This window comes from Pollachius pollachius (genome assembly GCF_949987615.1).
Source record: "Pollachius pollachius genome assembly, chromosome: 1".
NCBI classification, from domain to species: Eukaryota; Metazoa; Chordata; class Actinopteri; order Gadiformes; family Gadidae; genus Pollachius; species Pollachius pollachius.
This window is the reverse complement of record NC_136934.1, coordinates 42,027,414-42,034,913: the sequence shown is the minus strand read 5'-3', so window position 1 is coordinate 42,034,913 and position 7,500 is coordinate 42,027,414.

Below are 7,500 nucleotides of genomic sequence, written 5' to 3'. Positions count from 1 at the left end.
GCTTCGATCAGAGTGGGTCCTTCTGCTAAATCCACCACTCTGGACCACCCAGGCTTTGTCTACCCTATTAAAATGAAACCGTCAAACACACACACACACACACACACACACACACACACACACACACACACACACACACACACACACGTAGGCTATACACACATGTGAGTGTGCCTGTATGTCGGAGACGTGGTTTAACCAACTCGGAACACTTCATCGTGACAAAAGGATCCAGCGATTAAAAATGAAAAAGAAAGAGTGTGATTGAAGTGAAGAACAGCTGGAAGTGTCTTCGACAGGATGGACAGGCGGAGCTCGTCCGAGGATCCGTGGGGAGAGAGAGAGAGTGAAGAAGAGCGAGCTATTTCTGCTGATAGCCGTTCACCATGACCTTGAGTGGTGGTTAGTCTTAAAGATAATGGCGTCTGAAGTCGGACAGGCAGAGGTGGTGGATGTGTGACATGATATGAGTGTAAGTGTGTGTGTGTGTGTGTGTGTGTGTGTGTGTGTGTGTGTGTGTGTGTGTGTGTGTGTGTGTGTGTGTTCGAAACCCTATAGAGAGAAGCCGCACCAAGGGCCTAGCCTTCAGTCATTTCGACTCATATATACAGCTCTCCCACTCTTGTGACAGCTAAACAAGTGTGAATTTTGGAGACTTTCAAAAATGTTTCAGAGTGTAAAAGATAGCGTCTAGGGAAGCTAAACCCGATTTGGGTTGGATTCTAAGATTTAAAAAATGAAATAAGTACCAGGCTATGTGTCTTCCCTCTTTTGCTGAGTGGGCCCGTGTGGGAATATGTTTTATGGATTACTTTTTTCGCATGTCTTTTTTTCAACTTCTTTCTGGAATACTTTTGGATTATTCTTTTCTTTGTACTTATTTAAAATTACTTTTTCCATTATATTTTTGATTAAACTATTAATTTGACAGTGCAATTTCCTTATATGTGCTGAGTTATCCTGTCTAGGTCCACATACCAGGAACACTGCCAAGGTCAGTGGTTCTGTTCACTTCCTTGAAACTAAAAAGCACATATCAATTGTATAGTTGTTACATTAATATGAAAGTAGGTTTAAAAGTAAAAACTTCTAAAAAAAAGTTTATAAAAAAAGTAATCGATAAATTGTAATTCTAAAATATAATCTCAAAAGAGTAATCAGTACAATCTGAACTAAAAAACGTGTTTACTTTAGTATTAATTTAACAGATAAGAATTGAAGGATGGTTTGCTGTGTTGAAGATATTGGGAACAGAAACACTGACCTTGGCAGTGTTAATGCTATTCAATACCAGCTGAGCTAGAAGGGATAACTTTATAAACATAGAGAAAGTACACAGCCTTCCCTATAAATCCCTGTTATAATCCAAAAGTATTTGGTGGTTTCCCACCCTTGATGCATGGAATCAAATAAAGTAATACAAAAGAGTAATATATATTGAACGATATATTGAACCTACCTCCCCAGGTTCAATATATAATAGGCTATATCGATTTTTCAAGCGACACATTGAACCTACCCCCCCAGGTTCAACATATGGCTTGATTATTTTTTTAACTTAGTCTCTCCCGCCAATCCTAAACTCTTCCCGATGGTCACTCCCACTTACCTTTGTGACCTGTATATTCCCTACCCACAATGCAAACGTTTCCCTATAAGAATCGTGTTCACCCATTGTCTCCCTGAATGTATCCTTGGTAACTTTGCTGCCTGTACTTTCGCATGATCATGCTTGAATATTAAATCAAATATTTTGCTGACCGACGTGTCTTAAAAAGAAGTTTCCCCTTATCCGATAGGCTAAATCTCTACAAGCGATTTAATGACCTACCCCCCCAGGTCCAATATAACGATAGGGTACATAGATTATTATTTTTTTCTGCAATCAATATATATTGAACCTACCCCCCCAGGTTCAATATATTGCTAGATTTTTTTTTTTCTTCAAGCAATATATTGAACCCCACCAGGGTCAATATATCGCTCGTTTTTTGTTTTTTTTCTTCAAGCGATATTTTGAGCCTTACCCTAATTCAATATTTTTTTCTTCAAGCGACATATTGAACTTAGCCCCCCAGGTTCAATATAAAGATAGGCTATTTTTTTTTCAAGCGATATATTGAACCTACCCCCCCCAGGTTCAATATATCCATAGGATATCTCGATTTTTCAAACAATATATTGAACCTACCCTATAAGGTTCAATTTATCGCTAGATTTTTATTTTTTTCAAGCAATATATTGAACCTACCCCCCAAGGATAAATATAACGATAGGGTACATGGAAAAAAAAATTCTTCAAGTGATATATACTGAACCTACCCTTGCAGGTTCAATACAACGATAGGGTGCATCGTTTCTTTATTTCTTCAAGCGATATATTAAAACTACCCCTCCCTGCCTGATATAGCGCTAGGTTCTTTTCTTTTTTCTTCAAGCGATATATTGAACCTACCCCCCCAGGGTCAATATATCGCTAGATTTTTTTTTACTTCAAGCAATATGTTGAGCCTATCCCCCCAGGTTAAATATAACGATAGGGTAAATTGATTTTTTTTCTAGAGAGAAGGGGAGGGGGCCCAGCCATGAGGTATCAAACCAGGGCAAAGCCCCCTAGTTTCAGAATTGCTGGAAGAAGTTAGGTTGAGGAGATCTCAAAGAGAGAGAAGGGCTCCAAAGAGTTGTGAGGAGATACCCTATCCTGGTAAAAGGACACGAAGATCATTATGTCCCATGGGGAGTGAAGGACTTATGGGTTAGTATCTAGACGCCCTACATGAACGATGGAGCATTAAAGTTTATTCGGGATATCCGAGGAACATACAGGAAGATATGACACAAAGTTCCTCTGCTGCCGCAAACCGGTAGGAAAAGATTGGGGCAGCTATCTCCTCTATAGCTCATCCACAGAAGTCCAGGGGTCAACCAGTGCTGGGGACTCTTTTTAAGAGCTCAGGGAAATCTGCACCTCACCTCACCAAACTGAGGAGGTGGGACCCGCCCTAAAGGATCCCGCGGTAGTTAATGCACTGTGCAGCAGACCTGATATAGTCGTCATACATCCAACAGCCTCTGATTAAAGGTCTAGAAGTATTGTCTATGTCTTTAGAGCTAGCTCGTTGGGCCCAACAAGCTGTGTGTCTGTGTTCTGTGTAACTTGACACGAGTGTGCTGGAGACTGGTTGAGTTGTAAGCAGTTGGTGCTGTTAAGACAGTGGAAATCCAACTAGTGACTTGGGTGTTAATGCCATGCACTCCCACTTTTTTATTCAATCCATAAATCCAACAGTAATCCAAAAAAGTAATCGTACATGGTAATTTGCATACCTCATTCTATAAATCACAAGTCTCCTTCAGAGGTGCCAGGAACTAGACACTTGTCATGCACATAGAGGATATCTCTTTTGCAAGTAGCAAGTATTGTGTTGATAGCTCAATCGATGACATCACAGTGTCAATTACAAAAAGTGCTCAGTTTGGCAGTAGGCACCACTTCAACTGCTGGGGGGGCGCAAAATAACACGGCATGTACGGCATGTTCCGTAAGAAAGCGACCAAAGCGACTTCAAATCGCTTTGGTCGACTTATCTCATCACCCTCGACGGAAGACCCTCCACGGATTGTGGGAAAAGGGCAGTCGCTGGGCTAAGGAGGTGCGTGAGGGCTGTGAATAAAGTTTGTGACTGCTAGCAGTCCTAGTTAATTACTTCATTTGCTTTGAATTTATCCAGGGTTTCCTTGCCTCGTCCTCTGCTCTATAATGTGTCGTTTAATGGAGTATCTAATTATATTTCTGTGTATAAATACACTAATGTGCTCCGTCTTTTTTTTTTTTTACGAAAACATAAACGGTATTCTTACAAACAATTCCCCCGTTTGTGTCTTCTCACACACTAAAGCAAGACATGGCATCTCCATCACTGCCTCACACACAACCCCCCCCCCCCCTCTCTCTCGCTCTGTTTCATCATTTAACATGCCTGAAAAAACAAGACCATTCATTCTTGTTTAGGAGACAAGATTGCTTTGTCAGATGTACTCTGTTTTTTGTTTTTTAATCTCTCAAGGACAAGTTGGAGAGCGTTCTTTCTTTAGCCACTCGCAGTCTAGCGCGTCGCCTCAGACGAACAAACTAGATCCAGCGCCTAGCGTTTGTGTCTGTTCGTGCCGATCGATTTGTGTGTATTGTCGTCTGGTGGATTTAACGGTGGATTCAATCAAATACCAAACAGAAGGACACACAGGGGATCTATGTAATTCAGTGAAACATTGACTGTGCCACACTGGGACCTGCGAGGCATCATTACTCATCAAACGCAACTCTTCACAGAACGCCAGGCTGCGTTCTAAAGAACTTCCCTCTCATGTTTTTCTGACCCAAGTATCCGCAGCGTACATCAACGGCATGTGCCACGGGCCATCCAAACGTCTCTTTAATTCCCAACTGTTTTGTTGTTGTTGTTTTAGTGTCATTCATCTTTTACGAGAATCTAAAAAGAATATCTATTTATTTTTTAACACTATTAACCAAAGCCATTTCCATCTGGTCCTGGACTCAGGGAGCCATTAGGAGATGATTTCTAACTGCCACAGTGCTGCCGGCGGAGTCGCCCGCCGGCTGCAGCAGTAATGCCAGCAATCACGCGGGGCGGTGGGTTCTGGGAGAGGGAGAGGGGGGAGGGTGAGGTTTGGGGGGGGGGGATAGGGGGGCAGTGAGGCGGCCGGAGCAGGCCCCGTCAAATCAAATCAGCCCTGAAAGGTGGCATTATGCACCTTAATGGAGATTAAAGGCACTCACAGTCAGCGCTCTGTTGCCACATTTACCTCGGCCCGCTCGGACCTGTTTACATTTCACCTACTGAAGCTGACGAAAGAAAGAAAGCACAACCAAGCCACCTCGCGTTCAGGACGTTGGGGTTTTTTTCTTTGGGGGGGGGGGGGGGGGGCTTTCAAACCAAGGCTGACTACGTGCTTGTGTGTGTGTGAGTGTTGTTTTTAGAAGGCCGACCGCTTTGTCACAGTATCGGAGGGAGATTGACACGGTCATCATTTAGTGTGGCTTCATAGAGAGTGGAGCAGTCACTCAATGTCCGGAGTGAATGCCGTTGGTCGAGGGTATGAGATTTTTTTCTTTTTACTTTTCAGATCAAGATCATTAAAGAGCCATCACTAATAAGGTCCTGAGCCTCTTTGATCGATGGCTCTTCTGTTTCCCTCCGATTGCTCCTCCTGGCCCTCATGACTAATTACCAGAATGCAACATTGATGTGGGTACTATTTCAGAGCAAACGGAGGGGTAGATGTCAATCAGAGGTGAATGTGGGACTGTGTGTTCATTAAAGGGTCCTCTCTGGGACCCGTACAGAGTCTAATCAGAATAATCACTTTAATGATGTTGCATTAGCTGCTACATCACAGAGATCCTGGGAGGTCCTCACTCAACGGCGGAGTCACTTACAAGTGACTCTGCTACATGCTGTTCACGCCGTTTCACCAAGAATAACTTAAAGACATAACTAAATGACTTTGTGTTATTACTTCTCCTCCAAGTTCTGCCAACTCAAACATGTCGGCGCAGGCATCACGTTCAAACAATCATTTCAGGTTTTTTACCCAGAATGCTTTGCCCGGAGCTTTAGGGGGAGGGGCAGACAAGGCCCTTTTAATTACACAGCCTAGGCACACATCAATCATGTGTCCTGGAGACCTTGTGAGCCATGAGAAGGCAAGATGAGGGAAAATCCGTTTGACCTGTCCAGGACTAAATTAATTATCCAATTACTCCTCTCCGAGTGACTGTGCAGCCCAGATAACTTGGGGGGCTATTTACAACTGACTGGCTTCGCCAAGATAACAAAGGAGGGGCCGGTTGCGGCGTAATCACTTCGCGTGGTAAACGATCACCATGAAAACTCCTGAGAGTGCCGGAAAGAAAAAACACACACAAAAAAAAAACCTCATCAGAGCACCGAAAAAGTCATCAGCATATTTTCCCCGTTTCCTCTCGCAGGGAGAGCGACGATAAGGTAATGAGCAAAAAAATAAACAGGAGAAAGGAATAGGGTGGGGGATGGGGTGCATATGAAAACAAGAAGAGCCTCTGGAGGCAATTTAACAAAAAATGGATTCTCCATTTTAATCTGTCATTCCTGCCGCTCTCATCTTTAGTCCATCTTCCCTGCTCTTCGAAGGGATCTCACAGAACGAGACATCACGTTGGCAGCCATCAATCGTATTAGTGGGTTATACGAGGAGTGTGCTTTTTTGTATTGCTTCTGTGTGTTTGTGTGTTTGTGCCTTAGTGTGAATGTGTGTGTGTGCACGTGTGTGTGTGTGTGTGTGTGTGTGTGTGTGTGTGTGTGTGTGTGTGTGTGTGTGTGTGTGTGTGTGTGTTTGTGTGTGTGTGCGTGTGTGTGTGTGTGTGTGTGTGTGTAGTTGGCAGCACCGGTCATGTATGTAGCTCCATTACACCCTCCATCCACTCATCACTCTGGTGCAGGGAAGCAGTAGTGATGTTTTAATTCAGAGCTAGACTGTTGCCAAGGACAAGGGACCAAACGGGAGAGATCTATCAGCATGCCGAAACAATCTCAATGCATCAAAGGCCTCAGCGAGATATCGCCACTCAGCACAGAACAATGCCAGTACCCCACCACGACTGTTCTCCAGGAGTAAGCACACCTTTTGAAAAAGAGGAAATAGACACACACAGACAGAGGAACAGAGCCCGTACATCAAGCTTATAGGCGAGCGTTGTGGGCTGCGTTTTCTCTTATCGTTTTTCTGTGGTCATAGGTTCATTGACTGTACACATATGTTAATTGGAGTGGGTGACTTGCTCAATCTCTCTCTCCACCATCTTCATTTTTTCGTTTTATTGCGTTTATCCCTCTATTCTACTCCCACACTCTCACTTCACACCTATTTATCCCTTTCCCAAAAAAGAATCAACGAGTTACAGGCTCAGATTATAGTTCAACTTGCAGTTAGGGCGGCATATCCTAGTCACGGATGACTGTTGCAAGAAAACATTTTCAAGCAGCGAAAGGGAAGTGAAAAAAGGCAAAAAAAACTATATATAAATAAAATCCATGATCACAAAACAGCAAGTGAGGTGGGAATCAAGCCGATAACGCATCAAAAGCATCGCTGGTTCTGAGCGGCGTGACATGAGCCCAGCTTTGTCTCACGTTTCACTAAAACAAACAGAAATAAAAGACCCTGCAACAGCGGCTGAATGGCCTGCCCACTGCGCCGCTTGCCGACACGAAATCCGAGGCAGAGATTGCGTGGATCGATACGGTGTGTCAGCGGCCAGAGGCCTTCAGGCGATAGCCAGCAGAGATCTAGCGAGAAGGGTTCCACACGCGTGTATGGGTGTGTGTGTGTGTGTGTGTGTGTGTGTGTGTGTGTGTGTTTGTGTGTCGACACGCGTGTGTGTGTTACAGGGGAGGCAGTTTTAAAGAAAAAAAAAGCGCCCAACTGCCAACATCAGACGCA